The following is a 25,354-nucleotide window of genomic DNA, read 5'->3' as shown; positions in this document are numbered from 1 at the left end:
GGGGCATTTTTTTGATCAATGACTGATGTGGGAGGACCCAGCTCAATGTAGGTGTGGAAATCCCTGGGCTGGTGGTCCAAAGCAGGCTGAGCAAGCCATGGAGAGCAATCCAGTAAGCAGCACTACTTCATAGTCTCCGGTTCAGTCTCTATGTCCAGGTTCCTACCTTGAGCTCCTGTCATGACTTCCTTCAGTGATGGACTGTGGGATGTGTGGAAATATAAGTGAAATAAACCTTTTCTTCCTTGAATTGCTTTTGATCATGGTGTTTTATCACAGCAATGCAAACCCTGACTAAGACAGTATCATTCCATGTATATTGTCTATTTGAGATAAAGAAATACATTAGTGATTTACTAGTATTTTTTCTGCTACATGGTGTTATGCATGCTACGAGAGGAAAAAAGGAATCACCGATCTCACCCAGCTGTGAACCCTGTGAGTTACAATAGTGACTGGTCTGGCAGGATAGGCCTACTGATGCAATATTGGCATGAATGTTATGGGATTAACTTTCTGATTGGTTTTAAGAACTGTTCCTTGAGATTGAACTCATATGTGCCACTGTTATCAGGGTCAAGGTCCTGTGGTTAGATGTACCATAGGCTTCAGGGGATAACCTACTTCGATAAGTCTGATAAATGGAAAGATATTACCCCTAACGCCTTATTTATGTGCACTTAGATCAGTGTATCTCTCAATATTCATCAGAGAAGCTTCTTGTTTTAGATGGCGATTGACACAGAGATCTACAGCTGATCAAAATACAGAAAGTAAGAGACTGCAGAATGATCAGCCACAAAGGGGGTAATCTATATCATGCATTCTTCTCCCCAAGATGCAGTGACCATTGGAAAGGGTGTAGAAATGTTGTTAATAGCCAGAAATTCTGGATAATATTAAGGAAACTGTTTTTTTACAGACATAAAAGGACAGTTGCACATATGAATGCACAGTGATTGTGACAGCATGCACAAGATGTGCACAAGTTCAAATCAAACAAATTCACAGCCTGGAGGTTGGGAAGAGAAGTGGAAGTCTCACCTCACTATTAGCACTTAATAGTTACTGGGAGAGGGAGAGTCCATTCTCCTTAATGGTATGATACTTGGTAGGGTGACTACACTCAGGGCAGTCACCATACCCAAGAGTAGCAAGAGTAGTTAGACATCATGAAATAGACTCAAAGGAAGAGAAAGAAGGAGAGAGAGAAGGAGAGGAAGATAGATAGATAGATAGATAGATAGATAGATAGATAGATAGATACAGATAGAGACAGACAGAGACAGACAGAGACAGAGACAGAGAGACAGAGACAGGAGAGACAGAGACAGAGAAAGGCAGAGAGACACACAGAGAGACAGAGAGAGAGAGAAACAGAGAAATTGGGTAAGTAGGGAGATAGGAGTGGAGGATTTATGAAGAAGTAGTGAAGAGCAGTTGAGTGTGATCAAAATAAATTGTATGGAATTCTAAAATAATTATTAAAATATTATTAGAAAAAGAAGATGTTTTGAGCCATCCCATTTGGTATATGATTAGTTTCTTCTGAGCACACAAAGCCTTTTAGAAGGAGAAAATCGAAGACTCAGCTAATGCCTACATAAGAGAAAAGTAGATTGTTTTTGGAAAACACTATGTCTATGCTGGTTTCATATCTGTTAACAGTTCAGTTGAAGCCCATGATAAACTGTAGAAATGACTATTAATTGGTGATAGCAAGAAATAAAGAATTGCTGATGAATGCTTTTGAGTAGATTTATTCTCCTACAGTTAGAAAACCATATATAAAAGATCTTTTATTGCAGAAAATAAAGCAGAAAAACTTGTAAAATAAAATGAAAACATGTGAGACTTTCCAGATTTCAAAGATGAAGATTTAGGGTATTATATGTAAAAACTATAGCTTAATTAAAACACACACACACACACACACACACACACACACACACACACACACACATATTGGGCATAGATATTCTGTCCTGGTAGGTTATTTAAAACCAATTTACTGTTTTTGAACCTCCCCCTCAAAAAACAAAACAAAAACCAACCAAACAAACAAAAAATAGTAATAAAAAAAACCTTAACAAACCCTTGGAGTAGAAGGCAATTTTGGAACTCATTAAGGCAGAGAAAGATACTGATTGCTCTTAATTTTTCTTCCAGTATATAGAGAAATACTTATAAATGACTTCAACTTTAAGAGAAGAAAAATACCCTTAATCTACACTTATCTGCTCCCTTATATTGGAGGTAGAAGGCAGAAGAATCAACATGTGGTATCCTATAGCTAGCTACCTCCTTGTTCTCAGCCCTTTCAGAGTTCTCCACATATAGACTATTGCCTACAAATCTGTGGTTTTGACTTTTGTTAACACATATCTTTAACAGTCTCTACCATTAATCCATCTTTCTTTCTCCCTACCCGCAATATTCAGCTTCTCTGTATTCCCTTTACACTTAACAGCATATTATCCCTTTGTATTTTATTTCTCCCATGAATTTCTTCTTTTATTTCACTGGATCTGGAAGAAGGAACAGCCATTCTTGAGCTGGAAGGATCACACATTTTTGCTCCGCCAAACTCCTGATGCAGTCAGGGTTTCTTGTTTGTTTTTTGTTTTGTTTTGGGTTGCTTATTTGTTTATTTTATAGGGATTTGAAGAAGCAGAGACAGTTCACAAAATATCAGGCATTCCATTTTAAAACTTGCACACATGAGTTTAGGCATTTTACTTTTTTGATTATTTATTTTCTTTACTCTATTCGGCTTAAGACATTAATTCACTGAAATATTAGGCAGTTTAGGAGTATCCTAAGGGATCCTAATATGCGAAGTTTTTAAATTCTTCCTTGAATAATTTTTAAATTAGTTTACTTTACATCCCAAATTGCAGCTTCTCCTCCCTTCTCTCCTCCCAGTTTTTCCCTCTCACTTCACCTCCCCCCCCATTCCTCCAGTCCTCTCTTTCTCCTCAAATTTTAGTAGGACTAGCCTCATCTGCTTTTGTGGCTACACAAGGCAACACAGTTAGGGGAAAAGGGCCCAGAAGCAGGCAACAGAGTCAGAGGCAGACCCTGCTCCTGTTGTTACAAGTCTCATATGAAGATCAAGCTACATGACTGTAACATATGTGCAGAGAGCCTAGGTCTGTCCCATGTATGCTCTCTGGTTGGTGTTTCAGTCTCTGTGAGCCCCTATGGGCCTAGGTTAGTTGATTCTGTAGGTTTTCTTGTGGTGTCCTTGACCCCTCTGGCTTCTTCAATTCTTCCTCTCCCTCTTACACAGGATTCCCCAAGTTCTCCCTACTGTTTGGCCGTGAGCCTCTGCATCTGTTTCCATCTGCTGTTGGGTGAGGCTTCTCAGATGACAGTTATGCTAGATGCCTGTCTGCAAGTATAGCAGAATATTATTAATAGTGTCAAGGATGGGCTGTCTCTCCTGGCATGGCTCTGAAGCTAGACCAGTTTTATTCTGCTTGTCCCTTTTAAATGTCATGAAATAAACACACTGATTAATCTTAGCTACTAGGAACCATTCTAATTTGAGTTCTACAAACTTGATTTGAACTGTTTTGTTTGTTGGTGCCCTGCACCATTAAATCTGGAAAATTGTGACCACTTCCCCTTGGTGGGGAGGCCTGGTGGCACTCAGCAAAAAAATCTAAATTATATTCACACATTATATATATATATATTCCATTGATTATTTTTGCAGCAAATACACACGGTTTTGATCTAGATAATGTCAGGCATATACATCTTTGTAATACTTGAAAGTAGTGGAAGAAAGCAATATGAAATCAAAGCCCTGTGGAGAGGTTGGATCTTCAGAAAATGATCATGACCAAGGATCTGATTCTTTTGGAGTATCCAGACAGAGTATAGCATTGAATTCCCAGTGTTATTAAGCATTGCATGGTAGGCCATAACAATACTAGAGTTTCTGTTGGAAGACTCTTATAACATGCCTAGGATTTGCTTTTGGCTGAATAGTCCTTTACTCGCTGGCATCTAAGGTCTGGTTCCAGAGATTTTGTGAGTAGTACAATAAATCAATCCTCTGCTTAAATTGAGTATAGCCAGTTTTAGAGTGTCTCTGAAGACCTGCTTTGCAGCTTAAACCTATTACCTCAGCTACAGTGGCTAAAACCATTTCCAAAACACATCAGCTGAATGATTGGCAGTTTAGAGAACTCACATTCATTTACAAATCCTTTCCTGTATTTAGTCTACAGTGTCCTGAGTTTAAGGACATTTGATCTGATCTTTTCCATAAGCACAAAATAAGGAACATGCCCAAATGTACTTATTTGGACTAATGAAGTGGTTGAGAAAGAGACTACAGTGATGCAAGCAACACAAAATTAAAAGGGAGATGCTGAGTTCTAGCCAGTCTTGACTTTTCTACTTTCTGGCTATGAGAACATCTTTGTTTGCTTTTTACTGAAAAATGAAGTCAATGATTTCAATGTTTGAGAGTTCATGAACTTTGAAAAAGTTTATAAGAGGCACAAAACCATTTTATTGGTTAAAAAAAAGCCATATAGAATCCCACACATGTTCACAAGGCACACAAGTTTTGTATAGTTTAAGAGTATAAGAGAAGAAACCATTGTTTAAAAATGAAGCAAATATGGATACTTTCCTGGTGGTCAATGATTTCTTTTCATTTTTTTCACCTTGCCTCCCCTGAACTGACGTAAATTTGAAAATATTACCAACACACCAAGTACAAACTTTGCTGCTGAAACACCAAGGAAAATAAGGAAGAGGAGAGATTATCTCTTAAGACAATTTCTCCTGAACTCACTCTGACTAACTCTGATATACTGGACAAGGGTTGTAGCTGCCTGGAATTCACTTTCTTCGCCTGTGAAATGCGGAAGTCACACAGATGTGCCATTTGTACTCAGTGGATTACTATCTGCAAACCTCCGTTGCTGGGCCCTTCCTGTCAGCTCTCACTTCCTGAAAACAGGCAGCCCAAGGTGCAGTGTTTATAAATGCTGTAGTTGAACTTTCTTTCTTTTTTATTTTTTGCTGTTATTCTGAATCCTTTTAGGAATCTTATTGTCATTCTGAAACTTTTCCCAAGGGGACAAAATGGATATATGGTTGTGCAAGAAAAAAATTTTTTCAATAGTTTCACTGTTTCAGGGACCTTCTAAAATCTGATCACACACAGTCCGCTAGTGAAAGTCCACAGAAAGGCAGATGCCTACGAATCCTTTCACTGCCAGTATTCCACGCGTCTAATGTGGTTAGCACATCTGGCCCAGGGCAAAATTTCATGGCAAATACTTCTCTACAATTCTTCCCATTCTTCTCCAACATTGCTTTCTTTGTTGATTATCTTGAAACTTTCAGTATAGATTTACCCAATAAATATATGCTGAGGCCATGCATTTTTTCCTTCAGAAGTTCTTATACAAAAAGGGCATAGATGGAGAAAAGTCAAAGGAAAAAAATACGTGAAATGGCGCTTTTTTTTTCCAAAGGGGTAGCAGGTATGTGAGTTGACTCAGCCTGGGTTATGTGTGTGTGGGTGCCTGATATTTGCATTGAGTATTTTGCTATATGAAGTAAGTGACCTTCTGTCTATAGATAGTGGCATTTCTCTACATGGTGCTTTCCATATGTACATGCAGGAATATGAGGCGTACAAAATGACTTTTGTGGGGTCTAGTCAAATGCTCTATCAACAAAATTCTAATAGAGTGAAAATTTGAACTTGTATGCATTATGGTTTGTCTTGAGGATAAGATCCAAACAATGTCTCATTATAATATTCTCTTTTGAACTATTTTTGATTGGGAAATCTAATGCTCACTTATATGGACAAAATTATTTTAGTGTAATTACTTCTAGACATTTTTACAATTAATTAGGTTCTCTTAGGCTCCAAGCATTCCACAATACATGATGGTATGATTATTTTTTGCTTAAGATGCTGTTTCAGACAATTTGTTTTTCCTTTTATTTTATTGATTAAGAATGAACACTTAGTTAACAAATTAAACATGATTTCACTGGTTTTGCCAGTGGGAATAATCTGGAATAAGGTAGAATTTTGTGTAGAGAGTGAGTGAAGTCCTGAGTGAATGTGTATTGTTTGACATGGCAAAGCTATATCAATGACCCTAATGCCTTAGACACATTGAAAAGTGCAACATTTCCTTCAGATTAGGCTCAAGAAAATGGAAACTCCTGGTACAAGTGAGAATGTTGATAGTATGTGGGGAAATTGGTCACTGCAGCTTTCTGCTCTTAGATTGGTATGGCCTGAAAGATTGCTTGCCAACAGAGACTGTTCGTATTCAGATTAACTAAACTTCTTTCCTTGTTCAGAGGTATACATGAAGCCCCACCTCTTTATTCAACTGTCTGCAAGAACCCCACCCTCTTGCTCAACTCTACATAATAACCACACTAAGCTTCCAGGGTGCTTCAGCTTTTCTATCTGAGAGCCTAGACCACCCTGCAGCAGCTTTTTTGTGTATCTTTTCTTCCTTCCCCCACTGACCCAGCCAGGTCTGTCTTTGGAGTTCTGCTGGATGTGGGTTTTTTTTTTCCATTGGACCATTTGTCTGGGATAGAAGCAACTCTTTACATATTCCATTTCACTTTCTGAATTTCGAAAAATGCTAAGTTGAGATTTGTTTCCTACCATCTTTAACAATCATTTCAGAGATAGGCAGCCAAGAAAAACTAAAACATACAGACATCAAAATTAAAATATGTTTCAAGGAAGAAGTTTAAATGGTGGTTTGCTCCATAATTACTTGAAGCTGTGTTATAACTCTGTTGTGCCTTTAGGATGGATGAAGCAGGAGTTCCATGAATGTGGAAACCTACACATAGCCCACCAACACCATCATAAGTTTTATAAACACCATGCTCTGGAGATTTCTCTCGGAGATCTATGAATCTCCTAGATCAGAATGTCTACATTTTTATTGTCTGATTCTTTGTAACAACTACTAGTTATACTTCCATAATAGGTCACCCTACAGCTACAGGCTTTGGGATGATAGTTTTTGGCTTGAAATCCCTTTAAGATCAAAACTCCAAATTAGTATTTCATGTTCTCAGAGCAGTACTTTGGGGGGAATTACTTACCACTTTGAGTACTAACATAGGAACAGAACGCTACCTAAAACAGGCTATTTGAATGTATAAAATAACATTATTATAACACATCATGGTGCATGGCACTTAGGCTGTTAAATAAGTAACTTTTTGTTCAGAACACACACACACACACACACACACACACACACACACACAGAATTTTATTTAAACAAGAAATGAGTATAATTACTTAGTTGACTGGTAGTAACCTCATCTCACACAAAAATACTTGGATTTTTTAAATGTATTCAGTGAGTTAATTACAGCACACTGATGTTTAATTGATGATGAGGATGTATTAGTTGTTAGAACTAGTATAAGAAAGTAATCTTCATTTTTCAAAGTGCTAAACAGATGTTGGGCACAATTAGACCACAATTTTAACAACTTAAAATACTGAAAATTTGTGGTATGGAAGAATTCCTGACATTTAAATTATAGCTCTGATAGTATGAAGAGGTTTAGAAAACTATGTTAATCACACTCTCTACTATGTTATATAATATTTTATGATCATCATGACAAAGAAGCTAAGTTGAAACAGTGAATTTAGAATCATGAGGCAAATCTTTGGAGATAATGAAAGCTCAATTTTTAAAATTTCCATCTTAGCATAAATTCTATTTCAGAATTACACTATAGACAAAGGTCAAAGGAGTGATCAGGGGCTGTAGAAATGGCTCAGTGGTTAAGAGCACTGCCTGCTCTTCCAAAGGTCCTGAGTTCAATTCCCAGCAACCACATGGTGGCTCACTACCATCTATAATGTGATCTGATACCCTCCTCTGTAGATAAAGCACTCATATACAATAAATACATTAAAAAAGAGTGATCAGTATGTATTTCTCCATTTACATTGTGTGGACCTTTTCTTTTTCTTTTTTTTTTTAAAGTAGAGCTATGTGAGTCAACATGAGTTTTATATCTAACACTGGAGACATATAGGCTAATGCTTGAGTACTAATGGCATTTGAGTTTTCCTCTGTTACTAAGTAAGATAAAAGACTGACCACAGACAGTGAAACCACATCTAAATCACAAATTTGACAGATAACCTGAGGCATTAGTCAGATAGCCTTTATTTTGATGAGGGCTTTGTAGTATTAATGATTCTTAACTACTTGTCCTAGTTTTACCAATACTTTACCCAAAGTTTTGAATTGTGTTCCTTCTTTGTTTTACTTGCTTCATCTTTAAAATGAAACCTTAGACAAAAACCATCACGTGGCTTTTATATAACCAATTTGGAATGAATTTTAGTAATTATCTAGGGGCTTCTGACCAAACTAAATAAAATTCATTGAGCTAAATAGAAAAGATAAATATAATCTAAGCTAGGAAATTTCACCAATGGATATTTTATTTCAAAATACATAAAGAACAGAGTCTCTCTCTCTCTCTGTCTCTCTCTGTCTCTGTCTCTGTCTCTCTCTCTGTCTCTGTCTCTGTCTCTCTCTCTCTCTCTCAGTGTGTGTGTGTGTGTGTGTGTGTGTGTGTGTGTGTGTGTGTGTGTGTGTTCTATCTAAGGCAACAGACTGAAATCTCAAAAGCCATGCTCCACATAAGGTAACAAATATGCCTGTGTTCAAAACATATTTGAAGAAAATTATACCGAGAGGCTCCACTCCAAAGCAGCCAGAATTAGAAATTTTGGCAAAACTTTGCTCTTTTTTTTTTGAGAAACAGTTTCATCTCTAGAACAGGCCCAGTTTTGCCCCAAATATGTGGTGATCCTGCTGTACTAGCCTGCCAAGAGCTAAGATTAGAGACAAGTACCACCACAGCCTGCCATTCTTAAGCCCCACCCAAACTCTCCCACCTAAAGACTTGCCCAGCTTCCATACTGAAATCCTATCCCTTACAGCAGCCCCTATGGATGCCTGAGTTCCTCTGATATCTTGTATGATAACTAGATATGACATTCTTAGGTACTCATCACATTTATGTTGCCTTATATTTGAGAAAGTTGCATTATATCTGTTAGACTAGATTGCAGAAAGCTGCTGGAGCTGGCGCCCTTTCCCTTACCATTATCTACCTCCTATCTATTGTTCTATATTTTGTCCTCCCTAGCTCCCTGTGATCCACTGTTTTTACACATAGCAGGTATTCAGTAGATCTAGAATAGAAGCAAGCCTATATGAGGACTGAGTGCATCACACTAAATGTTGTGGAAAGCCTACTTTAAACGAACAAGAAAATACTATCCTTATAGTATCTCAGGTCTCAGAGTACAAAATAAGAAGAGAAAGCAAGGGTAATATAGTTCAGTCTGCTATACCCATATTTTGTTTAATGCATATTTTGTTTACTCTTATTATACCCATATTTTTTCAGTGCTTGAGACCACTGACATTGTAACTAGTCTTGGACAAATCAATTTTTCCATTGATCTGTCTCTAGTTTTATCTTACATCCCATTCCTGTTACAAACTTCTTTCCAGCTTTGTTCAACATTTCTACCAAGATTTCTTAATAAGACTTATTTTGTGTGCATTAGAAATTTAAAATCACTATTTCGGAAGTGCTTCTTTATTGAAGACTAAGTAGTCTCTCGAGTACTGTAGAAGAGTACTTGGAGGCGGAGGCCCTTCCAACACTCCCTACAGTATACTGTACAGGGTACGTCTTTGCTGAGATTAGACTTGAAAGAACATTCATTTCTCCCATGGCTTATGTGAGAAGGTCCCTTTCTCTGGTCTAGAATTACTAGTCAAGGTGTGCAGATTTCCTCTGGTTCATCTTTCCGAGTTGGCGTGTAAAGTGTTTGGTGCTTCGTAAAATCTGTCACTGGGATCAGAGATACCTGGGTTCAGTAATTCCTTGGAACACCAAATGCCTGAGGATATGAGCACATTTTACAGAAAACCAGACCCATTTGACTGGAATTTCTCTAATGACTAGAAGAAAATGGGGACCTGTCTGCACTTCCTGATCAGAGGGACACTGAGGAAAACGAAGGACAGAAAGTTTAAGGGTGATTAAAGTTCAAAATCCCTATTAAGGAGTTGAACATTCATTTCAGTGTCAGTATGTCACAAGAATGCCCTAGGGGGTGAGGATCATTCTTTCACTGACTGTTGCTATTGGGAACCTACTGTATATTTAGAGAAATTGTCATTTAAGTGTTGACACAAATGTGCAGAGCTGTGAGAAAGTACCATACTGAAGGGTTTTTGTGGTCTGGTATCTATGGAAGGGGCCAGAGGACACTTAGCTTCTGCAAATGACACAATAAACAGTCTCTGTTATCATAGACTCAAAGTGCAGTGCAACCACAAAACTGGAAGACAATGCATTACAGCCCTACAGCCCTATAAATAGAAAGGAGTGTTTCTCCTGCTAAATATGAAGCTTTTCAGGCACCATGCACAGCCTGTTGCATAGGCTTGCATCATTAATGACAGAGAATATGGTGTGGAGAGAGAGAGAGAGAGAGAGAGAGAGAGAGAGAGAGAGAGAGAGAGAGAGAGAGAGAGAGAGGAGGAGGAGGAGGAAGGGGGAGGGAGGGAGGGAGAGAAAGAGAACTGCTCACCCACTGAAAAACGGAAATGTTCAGTGTGTTCAGAACAGCTTGCATATTTCACTCTGACAACACACTATCATATTTTTCAAACATGGTAGTGATTTGGTAATCCTGAAATTTTTACCTGCTTTTACCTTTATCATTTTTTCTTTTAGCACTCTTCTCTTCCTTCTCCTCTCTCTCTCTGTCTCTCTCTGTGTCTCTTTCTCTCTGTCTCTCTGTCTCTCTGTCTCTCTGTCTCTCTCTCTCTCTCTCTCTCTCTCTCTCTGTCCTCTCTCTCTCTCCCTCTCCCCCTTCTCTCTCTCCTTCTTCCTCTCCCCTCTCTCTCCCCCCTCTCTGTCTCCCTCTCACTCTCCTCTGCTTCATCACTTTTTTGGGGGGAGTGTGAATGAAGATTGGATTGGTTGTTTTCAGAAAACGGAGGCGTATCGATACACAGATCAGTAGCATCCTTGTTGGAGTGGCTGTCACATGAATTCTTTGGAGACTTCTGGAGAAAAGAGAAAGAAACTGAAACGGTAGGTTCCAAATTGTTAGTGTGTAATTAGCTTTCATAGGTGCCTTTCATCCTTGATATCTAGAAGTGAACAATTGGCATCAGGTTCTAGTAATCTGTCAGATCGAAATAGTTACAAGTATAATGAACTTGGAGCATCTACAAAAGCCATTTTCTTGGAATTTGCACAAACAAAGATAACCATATGATTATCTGCTTCAGGTGGGAGGAGAAATACAACTTTGAACTTGGTAAAATGTAAGTTTGAAATAGAATGTTTCTTTTTATAATAATGTATTTAGCACAACAGATATCAGACAAAATAGGACTGTGAATATTTGTGATTTAGTTTAGGTTGCATGAAGAAACCTTACTTGCAGAGAAGTACTGGGTGATTTTTATCTACATTTTACTATAATTTGGCGATGATACTTCTTAAACTGTTGAAAGATAAAAGTAGTTGTCTCAAAAAAAAAGAAAAAAAGTAGTTGTCTCATTGTCCCTTTCAAAATGCTTTTGAAAATAATAACTCTAATATCTCAAGACTTTAACCAGCACAAATTAATTCTTCTCTCTCTAGGAGTTACATAATTTTTATTGTAAAAGTGAATTGTGGTTATTAGTAACTGTAGAGATATTCTATCAAAAAAGCAGTCTGGAAGAAAAAAACATGTTTATAATGTGACAGGAAGAAAATAAGAAAGACAAACAGTCACGCTTTTCTGATTCTCTTAGATAAGCTATATTTTTTAGAAGACACACTCGGTACACAAAAACAACAATGGGGAGAATGGTTTGGGGTTTAATTTACATTTCTGATTAGTATAATTGACTTGACTTGTTTTCTACAAAATGTAAGGAGTTTGTTTGTAGCTGTTTTTGTTCTTTTCCTTGGTTGGAAATATTAAGAAAGATGCCTTCTAACGTTAAATAAACATGAGGCCATCACCGGTGTGTAACTGCTAAGGAGCTATATTCAGAGAGTAAAGAAAAGAAAAAGGAGGACTTCTATCTGAGCACAGGGATGAAGAGGCATATGGAACAAGACCAGGGGCCTCTTGCTTTGTTGTCAAGAGTAATGTTCTTGGCATTGTTTTTATACTGGGGTGAATTTCCATGGAAAAAACTATATTGTTATTGAACAAAAAAAAAGTGGCTATTTCAGACAGCTTTGGTCCTTCAGTAAAGAGTATGTATTTTCTCCAGCTCTGGTAAAGTTGAGGTATGCCAGAAATACATTCATCTTACGGGAGGAATTGAAGTTTTTTTTAGCCTAAGCAGACATTATGCTAGCTACATTGTTGAATATTTACATGATATAAAAACCATCCTCCAAGTATTCGGTGTTCATCTCAGAAAATTCATTTTGCTCTTGGAATACATGTCCTTGCCCTTTCTGTTATATGTTTGCCATGATCTTATTTAAAAAAATGCACCTACAAATCAACTTTGGTATGGACTGTGTAATATGGTGCTGGGTATTGTAAAGGCAGAAAAAACCTCTAAGAAACATAACATGAGCCATTTCCTGTTCCACATGCTTACTGAATCTCACCAGAAGACACTTTTGAATGAATATATTTAACTTCCTTTCTGCTAGATAGCTGAAATGCACAGGAGAAAAGAATATATATTTTCTCTTTTTCTGATAGAGTACTCTCTCTTTTCATATGATTTAGATTACAAAAGCAGAAATAGGATTCAAATCCTTTCTATGACTGCTCTACAGTCCTAAGAAATTGAATACAGACAGCCCCATTTCCCTTGCCTATTAAAATCAATTTCCTTTTAAGGCTGGTATCTCAAAAATCAGCTTCCTAGGAAGAGAATAAAAAACTCATTGGAAGTAATTGAAAAGCTGGCAAAAGATGTCAGAGATGGCCCTTGTTCCTCCTACTAGGACACCCACATGAAACTTGAGCTGTCCATCAGCTAAATCTTTGTAAGGGACTTAGGCCCAAATAGGGAAGGAGATTGGGGAGAAGGAAGGGGAGGTAAGGAGGGATGGGACTATGACCAGGAAGTAAAGGAATAAATAAATAAAATTTTTAAAACTCAGTGGAATGTGTTCTCCTAGCCATTTGTGGGAAAGAGTGGTACTTCTTGGTGTTTCAAGAAGTAAAGTTTCTTATATTTTACAACTGGAAAAACTGAGGCTCAAATGTTTGTAGTGACTAGGCCAAGTGCTTCTTTACTTTAAGAAAAAGGCCAAATTTTAGGTCTCTCAGCAGCTCATCTAGTGCTCATTTCACTCCTTCCTGTTGCCTAACAAGGCTTGTGGATTAAGATTCATGCATTATTCATTTGGAAATGCAAAAAGATGTCATTTTGAAATCACTCAAGAACCTCTCAATATCATGATGCACTTTAGGCTTCTCCCAAGGGCTCCAGTGGCATAACAGACTGATTTGCTGGGTCATGAGAAGTAGTGTAAACATTCCTTGTAAAATAGGAAATAACTATTCCTACTGTGCCTACATAAAAATAATAACAAAATGCTAATTGAAACTAAGTGCTTTAATAAAATAATACAGATGTGGCCACGTGTCTGACATTCATGTGTTATATCTAGTTTCTGAGATATCATGTGGTCAATATAGAAGGGAAAGAAAATATTCAGGAAGATATGGGATATAGGCATTCTAGATTTGGGAAGGTAGTGACTATTTAAGTATATCCTACTGGCTAAGGCAAGACTGTGAGAAGGCTGAATAATTACAGTAATAACTAGTGACTGAATCCAAAAGAGGCTATTCAAGTTAGTTGTTTGATTGTTATTAACATTTATCATATACCCGAACACCATTTGGGATTTGAAAATTGAAGTTGGTTTTGTTGGTATAGCCTTTCTAAGCCAAGTGAAAGAAGGCAGTGTGCTTTTCTGGCAGAGTTTTCATGTACAACCACAGCTACATTTGCATTAGCCAAGAACCAAGATGCAAATAGAGTGACGCCAAAATAGGGGTGCGAGCTATTAACCAAAATCAAGTCAATACAGATTCTAGAAACTTGGCGCTTTAAGATAAGGAACTTTACTAACCCACATTATTTAGTAAGGAAGTTTAAGTTGATTTATTGCCTCAGTCAGTTGGGGGTTACATAGAAGCACTCTATTCTCAGAGCAGAGGCATGGCTTTCTAATTCAAGGTCAACTTGCATCTTGTGCAGCACAGTTACTTTATCACTGGAAACATAAAATATGTCAGTGTCTTCCACCAAGTAACTTTTGTACTTTTTTTACGTTTAAAAAATATTAATATTTTTCGTACAATAAGAATATGATCAAATCATATTCTTCCCCTCCCCCAACTCTTCCTAGTTCCTCCCCAAGTCCCTTCCCACCCAACTCATTTCCTATTTTCTCACAACATATTTGCTTTTTAAACAACTTTTGTTCAGTGTGCAATACATATGGGAGAAAATGTCAGAATTCAGCCACAGATGGATGACTTTAACACCATTATAATCACAACATTGATTTAAAATTATTTTATGTTTAATTTGACAGATCATTCAAATAGTTTTAAAAAGCTCATTGTGGTTTGTTGCAAAATGTTTCTTATAAAGTAAATGATTTTTATGTTATAAAATAATTCTTATTAATCCCAGCAATAGGGAGGCAGAGGCAGGTGGATTGCTATGAGTTTGAGGCTAGCCTGGTCTACAAAAGGAGTCCAGGACAGTCAAGGCTAACACAGAGAAACCCTGTCTTGAAAAACCAAAAAAAAATCTTATTGAAAGACAACAGTAATGTTTACTACTTAGAGCATTTGCTCTTTGTTAGGTGACATATAAGGTAGCATTTTTCTAAATGCATAGTCTCTTTGAAGGACTGCGCTAAACAGTGTGGTATAAAAATGAGCAGCCTGGGGGAGGAAAGACTAATTATTTTCAGTTGTGATTTTACAATTAAATATTGTTACCACCAAATTTGATTAAGAGATGACAGTGTGCACAGAGGGAAGCTTTCAAACTTTTGCTTTATTGTAACCTCTATATGTCTGTATCCCTTTAATTCTTATATCAAGATTCTTATTTATTTAATCTTCAAAAATATAATTATTTGGCTTTCCTTCACATATTTCTGTGATAGCAGCACCTTAATTCTACATTCTTGAGTATACTTTTTGTTGCAGTTTTTCCTTTTAACCCTTTTACTACTTTCCCTTTTACCTCTTCAATCCTGACATATTCTGATTCTGAAGGCACCATACACTTCTCTTTTTTTCCATGATAAATAAAGATAAATCTAAGACACACTTATTTTTTCAACGTGGCATAAGATTCTGTATAATAAAAACTTCAGCTACTTGTTTGAGACAGAGCTACTACAAGAAATGGCTGTTTTGCTATCAGCAGTAGGTTCCGTTCACATCAAGTCATCTGATACAGTGATGCTTTCTCCTCTCAAACACCATGACCTCCAAACATTATCAAAACTGGAAAAAAAGCTGCCTAGATGAGGCAGTACAAATATGAATGCCTAGTTTTTAAGTGACAAGTCTAGTTATCTAATATAGGATTGGGGAATTCATAGCATTTTTTCTTTCTTTTTAAATAATTTATTCATATTACATCTCAATTGTTATCCCATCCCTTGTATCCTCCCATTCATCCCTCCCTCCTATTTTCCCCCTACTCCCCTCCCCTATGACTGTGACTGAGGGGGACTCCTCCCCCTCTATATGATCATAGGGTATCAAGTCTCTTCTTAATAGCCTGTTATCTTTCCTCTGAGTGCCACCAAGACTCCCCATCAGAGAGAACTCATGGTATTTTAAGCAAATTCCTATACCTTGGGTTTGGGACTACCTTGTTTGTCTCTGGCAACCTGGTAAGAAGGTCCTCTTGGTCATGGGAAGTAGTGTAAACATCCCTCAGTGCAAACTCCAAGAAGACACTTATGAATCTTCAGAGGGAACTAAATTGTTTTTTCAGAATACAATTTGATGTGATTATAGTTGATGTAGAATTACTTCTCAATACCCACTCTAATTCTAAATTTCAGTTGTAAAAAATACACATTGAAAAATATCATCTCTGTTTGTTTTAGAGAAACATTACTAGAGAAAAATCACTGAGAAGATTTTAAACTGCCTGGATTTGGGGAATAATTAAAATGTAAACTTATGTGACATAGTCCAATAAACAAGATATATTAAATTTGGTTGCTCTAGGTCATAAGTCATTTTCTGACTGGGATATGGTCCAATTGCTAAGCAAATACCTGGGTATATGCATGATGGCTATGCAGGGTGTCTCCTCCCAAATGCTGTGGTACAACCGTTATGCAAAATGGCTTGGATATGCTAAATATGGATACAATCTTCCCCTCTTTTATTTAGTGACATTTATGTATAGACATGAATAAGAACTTGGAACTATTTGTGCATACATACAAATTCAATGCTAAGTCACCCTAGTATGTAGAACTATATGAAGCTACTTTGGAAGTTTAATAGTAACTGAATACATTAGCTCATTTTTTCATGTTTGACCAAAGGATATAACATGCTTTTTAAAAGAAGTGGTCATCAGTTTATTATATATCTGTAAATCTCCAATGCACTAGTTAAAAGATGATTTATTTTATTTTCATATCTAAAAGTTGTTTCTCAACATAAAATTCTAGTTTGATAGGGACCTATTGTTGGTGTGGAGTTAAAATTACACTTGAAAAGAAAATTATTTTAGAAAGTAAGTGAGTTTTGATTCAATCAATCTCGATCCTAACTGCACTAACTTCATGGTGTTTATGGAGAGTCCAGAGTTTGTGCTCATTGTCTCGTCCTGCAGCTCAAGGTGCTCAGTCAGCTCAGAGGGTAAGAGCACTGGTTTCTCTTCCAAAGTCCCCAAGTTCAGTTCCCAGTAACCACATGGTGGCTCACAGCCATCTATTACGAGATCTGATGTCATCTTTGGGTGTGCAGGTGTACATGCAGGCAGAAAATTGTATACATAATAAATAAATCTATTTTTTAAAAAAGAAAAACATTCTGAGCATTGCCAAGGCTGCTGAAGGCTTGGGAAGCATCTGCCTTCCTAGTTCAGAATAACTCTGGATATGGCCTTTGAAAGAAGGCAAGAGTTTTACCAGGTTCAGACAGACCTTCCCAAGATTTGATTGTTTTCCTAAAAATGAAATCCCATGCTAACATATGCCCCCAATAATAATTTCAGACTAAATTATTAAATATTTAGGCAACTACCCAGAATCTAGGATTTAGCAAGGTATTGGCCCTGAGTTTTATTTTGGATTCTTAATCATCAAAACCTGTTATAACCCATCCTTGTTATGTGCTAAAGCATTGAGGAATCTATATTACATTTTAACACTAGATACTTTCATCCATTTTAGAAAAGAAGAAATTTATGCTAAAGGAATAAAACAACTTGCCCAAATTTAAACAACTGTCTTGATTCTGTTACCTTTTTAGAAAACGCACTTTATTTTTCTTCCATTTATTTATTTAATCACCTTATGGCCTAATACATGCCCCCTCCCCCTATTATTCCCTCTCCTTCTCAGAGAAGGGGAGGCCCTAAAGGGGTTCCTATCTATCCTGGAATCTTAAATTGCAGCAGGACTAAGCATCTTCTCCAACTGGGGCCAGAGAAGTCACCCCAGCTAGGTGTAAGGGATCCAAAGGCAGGTAACAGAGTCAGAGATGGCCCCTACTCCTATTTTCAGGGGACCCACATGATGACCAAACTGCACATCTGCTACTTATGTGTAGGAGGTCTAGGTCTAGGACAGGAATACTCTTTGATTTGTGGGTCAGTCTCTGTGAGTCCCCATGGGCCCAGGTTAGTTTACTCTGTAGGTCTTCTTGTGGTGTCCTTGATCTTTACAGCTCCTTCAAATTACCATATTGAAGTACAATTGACATTTAAAAATTGTATGCATTTGGATTTCAAACCAAGTTCTTTGGAGGTTAGAGCACTTTTTACTCTGTTGTCTCCACATATAAAAACAGTCCAGATTTACTATCTTGTTTGGGTCTTTTCACTTGGGGACCAAGAACATTTATAATAAAGTCAAAATACACAAACAGTTTCAAAACACAGTCTATTTAGGGCATGAGAACTTGGGAAAGGTAGATACCACATGTATAAAGGGAACCAGTGAATAAAATGAGGATTAGTAGAAGTATTATTTCAATTATTTTTAATCAAATTTTATGTTGTGTTTATTTTTCCTGGGTAAAATGAGTAACAAACGAGGCATATAACATAAACTCTTATCCCAGTGGAGCATATTTGAATGTGAAGGGTAAGGTACACATATGACTCTACAAGGAGGATTTATGACACCTTTTTGCCATAAACAAAGTCAATACGTTGCTTTTTAAAAGTTTAATATATATTTTTGAACTTACTGTCTTTAATAAAGCTGGTATTATGTGAAAATACATTATATCAGGGCCATTAGAAACTTTCATAAAGCTGGGTTTGCTTGTCCCTAATCTATGGCATGCTAGAGTTTAAGAGCAAAGGTCCTAAATTATAGCTATAAGGCTCTGTGGGATTTTAGAACAAAATTTGTGGTTCTATATGTAATTTAATACTAACATAAGGGAAAGGCCTAGGAGGAAACTCTCTACTCCATGCTCCTCTAAATAGAGCTTAAGATCCAGTTTTATTTTTCCATGTATTTGGCTTATGACCTCCTGTTGAACTTGGTGCATTATGACACTTAAGAATTGGAGGCAAAACAGAAGTCTCCATGAAGAGAACAGGGGTTAAAGAACAACCATGAAAAGAGACTATAGAGCATATTTTGTATCTGTGAATAAATTGTTGCATTAGCAATAAAGACTTGAGCTTTTGTTTCAGGCTCCTAGCACAGTTTATGAGTATACTAGAAAAAGAAATAACTGGAATTGAATTGACATACTTTGGTTTAGGAGATCATTGTAGTAGACATCTTGTCAGTTCTGAGCTAAGAGGTTGACACAATACTACGCAAAACAAGAACAAGCTTTTAGATAGTCATTTTTCACTGTATATTAGTGTCAATCATTTTCTCCTGCTCACATTATACTTAATTTCATATTTGTTTTCTATTGAAAAAGAAAAGAAGGAAGAGCCTTGGACAATCAATTTCTGAACACTTTTATCAATTTTAATAAGTAACCATTGCTTGAGTTTTAAGCCATGCTTTATGACTGAATAGGTGTATAAATGTAAATGAAAAACTAAGCTTCCTCATTTCTGTCTGGAAAAACAGAATGAGTGAAGGCACTTCTCTTCTGAAAATGTGGGATCATTGTGCTGAAATGAACAGACATTTTACAAAACTGGTCAGAGCTCCTCTGTACAATTTCCAAAATACCATGCTATTGTCTTGCAATTACACAGGGAAAACGGGCTTTCAGTCTCACCTGGCTTTTACTTGACAGATTTTCTTCAGCACACAGAAGCACTATGCTCGATTAAGCTTGCAGCTTGAAATGCTTATGCACAGCAAAATAAGAAAATTTGCAGCTGAATAAATGGAATGGGGTAACATGAGGCTTGTGGATCAGTGAAATCACTGCCTTTGGACATGCCTTGTGATTGCTTAAAATTTATTGTGGGTGTGTACCATAAATCTGGAAGTAATTTTCTATATAGGTCTTCCTATTTGATCTATTCAATTTAGGAATTGATTTTGCACGTTTCTTGTAAGTGTTAGTCATTGTTGTGAGGTGATATGTTTTGCTGGGCAGGGTGTACATTTCACATAACATCTAACACGATGACTTGGCTTGTAAACAGGGCATTATTTATTTTACCACTACAGTCCTTTTTTGGTCAGTTGTTCAGCAGAGTGTAGCAACAGAAAAAAATGGTCAGAGTCTCATTTTCAGTTTTAAACGCCAATGAAAATGGAAGAGCTAATGTAAAGAATGTGCACACATTTGTGCTCATCTCTGGGAGGATGGGAGGGTGGAAAGTTGATGAGAGGACTATGTAACTGTTTCTATGCAATTTTAATTAATATCAGCTTCCAGGATGTTGAAGAAAGTAGAGGGACACTGAGTATTAGTGGGTTTTATGTGCTTGTCTGATTTACAGAATTAATATCTCAATAATGTAAACCTTACATAAATCATTTTACTATAGGAGAGAAAAAGGAATATCTACACACAGATAATGTATAATGAGAAAAACACATAAGATGAAAAAAAAACATGGACTTTTGCATTAAAACAGGTTCCAGCCCTGACTCTGCCATTAACTTATTAGAAAGCAAAGGATGCGTCCTTTAAGATAACTGTCTCAGTTATCTTGTTTTTAAAGCATCAATAGATTTTAACACACTACCAGTAAAGTTTTAATAAAGGATTAATAAAGTGTAACATTAAACTTCTTAATCTATTTTGATAGTAAATGAGAAATCACAATAATATTTCTTGATTTATTATCCATATCACCATCAGGCAAAGCAATGTAAGCCTCATGTGATCATGAGTGCTGCTTATATGTGAACTGGCTCAATTTGTACAGCCTTCCTGGGAAGCTTTTGTTTATGATGTGAGGCACTGAACTGTCCATCATCTATATTTCCATGGACACGTGCCTAAATCCATATGGATTCCCATAAGTTACTCACTCCCATAAGTAATTTTGTGGAGAAAATACCTGCCTGCTCTCCATGAAGATCTTGGAGACCGCCTTCAGTTCTATCATTAGGGCATCAGTTTAAAGTCACTCTTGAAATTGTAATAAGTTTGACTTTTAAAATAAAAACATAGCTTCCCAGTAGATGAACAGGAAGTTAGAAACCAACAAAAGCTCCGATCTCTCGTTATAGTTTGTTATGAAAAAAAGGGCAAACCAATACTGCTTAGCTTAGTGGAGCAGATATGTGAGTTTTCTTACCTATTCCCTATGACAGGTAACTTTGACTTCTGAGGCCTCTGGAGATGCCTTTTTATTTCTCATCCTTTTGGGGGGTCATTTTATTCAACTTTGGGTTAGGTGAAAACTATCATATTGTTTGCTTTTCATCTTTCATGCCTTCTCCTCCCAATTGCAAGATCCTTCCCAACACTTATGATGTAATTTGATGGCTGGCAGGTAAACCTATTACTAGCCTGGGCATCATTGTCTCCCTCTGTGTTCTTTTGGTTTACTCTTTTTACTAAGTAAGATATATCTCTTTATATCTTATCCTCTTGACTTTCTAAATACAATTTTGTTTGTGCCATTTATTGCAGTTGAAAGTATAATGTCTAACAAATCCTTGTAGTATTTTCACTTTATTAGGATATTCCTGGAAACACAGAGCCTATAAGGACTGGACTATAATTGGGTATTTCAGACTTGGCAAACCTGAGCAGGAGTCACTAGCTAAAGTGCAACGCAGAAAACTGAGGTGTAGTCATTGGCGTCTATACTCACCCTACAAAGAAGCAACCTACAACCATGACAAGGGTACACATGCAGCAGCTTTGTAATGAAATTTTACTACTAGCAACAGCTATACTCACAACCAGTGACCAGCTGAGTCTCCTTACTTGTGTATTTTTTGAGAAGTGAGACAACGGCAGTCAGGAGAACCTCTCAAAAGACTGCTGACATACGAAAAGAACGCTGCTTCCCTCCAATCATGCTGTGAGTTTGACTAGAGACTGTGGGATTTTTCTAGGATAACTCATCAAAGTTGAGAGCACCCTGTGACCAGGGAGTGACTTGTGAACCCTGCCAGTGGCATTCCTATCTTCTCTCACACTCTTCAAAGGCTGCCAGGTCAAAAGAGATGTCAGATGGTAAAACGAAAGCTACACACTCTACCTTGCAGCCACTAAGGGCTAGATATAACTGTCTACTCATTCTCTTTTGTCTCTGGTAATCAATTTTAGTGTCTCATTTTGCATAGCTGCTAAGAACTTCCTAGTTTTCCGTGCTGCACTTGTTTACTATTTTATGTTTTTTTTTTCAGGCATGAATGAATTAATCAGCCCTATTATCACAGCATCTGCAGAAGATCTGATTAAAAGCTTCTAACAGCACTGGAAAAAACAGTAGGTAATAAAATATTATTTTAATTTTTGTTCCAGCATCCTTTCCCCAAAAGATAACCAGACAGATATTTAGAGTCTCCATCTGCAACCTGGTTGTTGCATGTCTGCTGATCTATATAGTAATTTACCAGGTACTGAGAAGTTATAACAATATAATAGTGTAGCCTTACATCATATGAAAGGATTTGTTTACCAGAGGACTCAGTAAAGTGTGTTATTTTAATTTTGCCCTTTGTAGTAATACTAGAGCCAAGGCAAAACTAAACTTCATAATTATTCTACTTTTTAATTGCTATTTAGATATTGTGTCCAGTCAATATTTTTGACGTGTAAAAACATTGTATTATAATACTGCTTACATTTATTGTTGATTTTCCATCCTCTTAAATCAAAGAGGAGCACTTAAGTCATTTATTGTAGTCTTGTCCCTATTTGTGTGAGATGTTCATTTCATAGTCTTTAAAAAGAAACTAAAAGCTTAGGGTACATGACCTTTACTTATATTTGAAATTAAATGTATGTAATGATTATATAAACATTTTCAACATTAGATGATATAAATATATATGTGTATGGGTGTATGTGTGTGTGTGTACATACACACAACTGACCCACTGCACACTGGCCTTTCTGCATAGACACAATAATAAGAATAATAGTTGTATGTTGAGAAAGAATATCACATTTTCTGAGATGGAAAACTATACTGAGCATGAGAAAGTTAAATAATATTAGGCAAGTATTTACTCATTGGTCAACAAGTCTGTGGTTGGAGACATATTAGAGTGGTGCAGTCTTCAGAATGAAAAGTGTAGGCACTTTTTTTCTTTTATTCTAGAGGGCTGTTCTCAGAATTATATTACACAAGCAGAAATATTGATATATAATCACTTTTAGGAGATATATCTAGTGCTTGAAGTTTTAAACTTCAAGATTTTTAAGTTATAAACAACATGCAAAGTTGTAAATGAGTTTTAGGAAATAGAAGGGAATGAGAAAGGGTAAATAGACATACGTGAACAAAATTTGGTATATGCATATAGGGATACAGAATAAAAAATGAATAAATAAATCATGAGAAAAATAACTGCATAAACTGAACATGGTGTGCTCTGCTGCTGATATGTCATGATAACACAAATTCTATTCTTAACCAGTAAGTTAGGTGTTTAATAACCAATATTACTACTATAGTACACATGTCTTCTGTATGTGAATGTGTTTATATTTAATGGATTGTATTTCAATATGTATTCAATGTTGATCATCTGGAAGCCAAATTCAAGTTGTTGAACCTATTCTTTCTAGTTGTATATTTCTTAAAAGAAGAAAGATCTTTTTCTTGAGCTATTCCTAATATAGTAAGAATGACTATAACAAGAAAGAGGAGATGTAGAATCAGGCACCTGGTCACAGTGGTAGCATTTATATATTACTGACACAACACATGACAGAATAGTCTATGGAGCAAATGGCATGCATCTATTATCAAAAAGACTGTCTATTAGCTCAAATAGAGCATTGAAATTATTAATGGATGAAAGTGCTAGGTAATCTTTGTATGTCTGAGGAAATATGAAATCCACTTAAACAGGGAGAAATTAAAATATTTCTTTGATAATATAATACAGTGTGTTTTATCATATTTACACACTTCAACTCTTCTCTGATTTACTCCTCTTTCTTACCCACCCAACTTGGTGTCAAAAAAATAAAAAACATCAAGACCAATTTGTGCTGCCAAAATATGCTTGATTCTGTGATGTTTCACTGGAGAGTTGTCAATTTCTCAGAGACTACATTCTTAGAGAAAACTTTTCTTCCTCTTCAAGAAGCTGGTAATTAACTATAGCTCTCTGGCTTCTGGTTTAATTGTGTGCCCAACTCTCCTCTCCATGATAGGATCTGGTTTGACTAAGGCTTGCATAGTTTTGTGTGTGTGTGTGTGTGTGTGTGTGTGTGTGTGTGTGTGTGTGATAAAACCACTGTGAGTTTGTATGTGAAGCTCCCCTCCTGTGTTTAGAAGATAATATTCCCTTGTAATCAACCACTCTAGGTTCTTTTACTCTTCTCCCATCCCTCAACTTCTACTATGATTCCTGAGTCTCTGGATGGGGATTTGTGGTATATATGTTCCCTTTAGTGCTAAGAATTCTACCATCTGTTATTCTATGCTTGTTGACCAGTTATAGTTCTCTGATGATGGTTTGGAGACGTATTAATCTATGAGTACAACAATAAGTTATCAGGGGTCAGTTTATTCCATTATTAGCTTAACCATTTAGCAGGTTAATAGTAGGCTCACCCCTTGTGCCTAAGACCTATATAGCTATAGGTTCTCAGCCTGATAACAGTGTCAAGTGTGGGTTTTCCCAGGGCAGACCTCAAATCCAGCTAGAAACTTGGTGGTTGCTCCCATGATGTTTATATCTACATTACATCAGTAGACATGTCTTCCCCAACCAATCATTATTGTAGTTCACAGCTGGGTAAGAATGATCATTACTTCTCTTTCTGGTAGCTTATATAGCACCATCTAGCACTATGAGTCTAGCCAGTAGTGGTGAAGTTTCCATGTCAGTACCAGCTTGGTGTCTCCATGTTCTATGATTCAAGCATGTGATACGTTAAGCAATATGTTCTTACCTTTAATTTCTGGAAGGTAACCAAGAACAATGACCAAGAGCTCAGCATCCAACAATTATCCCCTAGTATTGATCTTGAGAGAGAGAGAGAGAGAGAGAGAGAGAGAGAGAGAGAGAGAGAGAGAGAGAGAGAGAGAATGCTTATAACAGGGCAACAATATCCTTACTAGAGGATAACAAATAAAAAGCTCAAAGATATTTATGAGTTACTCCTTTTATAGTTGTTGACATACATACAAACATACATATATACATACATATATACACACATACATATATACATATACGCATACACACATGTCCTACCCTCTATTTCTTAACCCAAGATGAACACTGCCTGTTCCATTATTCCCTTTTAACATTTTATAATAGTTCATTCTATCTCCCCTCCCTTGAAAACCTTTCTCAATAGCCCTTTAATAATAATTTCTTGACTTCTATGGGTATTCTTAGTGAAAAACACAAATATGAAAGAAAACATGTGTTGGTTGTGTTTATGGGCCACAGTTACCTCACTTAGAATAATTATTTCCAGCTC

At 36.7% G+C, this 25,354-nt stretch overlaps 1 protein-coding gene across 4 annotated transcripts in view; it reads left to right on the top strand.

The window, feature by feature from the left end:
• The first annotated feature begins 10,699 nt into the window (after nt 1-10,699).
• GPR174 (G protein-coupled receptor 174) overlaps nt 10,700-25,354 on the top strand; it is a 37,155-nt gene continuing 22,500 nt past the window's right edge. Inside the window, exons 1-3 of one of the 4 annotated variants that reach the window (XM_084789436.1) lie at nt 10,700-10,757; nt 11,078-11,181; nt 22,090-22,175. The gene's annotated coding sequence lies outside the window, so the exon portion shown is untranslated. Of the gene's footprint in view, nt 11,182-22,089; nt 22,176-25,354 lie in introns of all 4 variants that reach the window. The other 3 variants (XM_084789435.1, XM_084789437.1, XM_084789434.1) reach the window with 3 other exon arrangements.

This window comes from Acomys minous (assembly GCF_964271855.1).
Source record: "Acomys minous genome assembly, chromosome: 7".
Taxonomy (NCBI): Eukaryota; Metazoa; Chordata; class Mammalia; order Rodentia; family Muridae; genus Acomys; species Acomys minous.
This window is presented reverse-complemented; position numbering and strand designations above follow the sequence as displayed.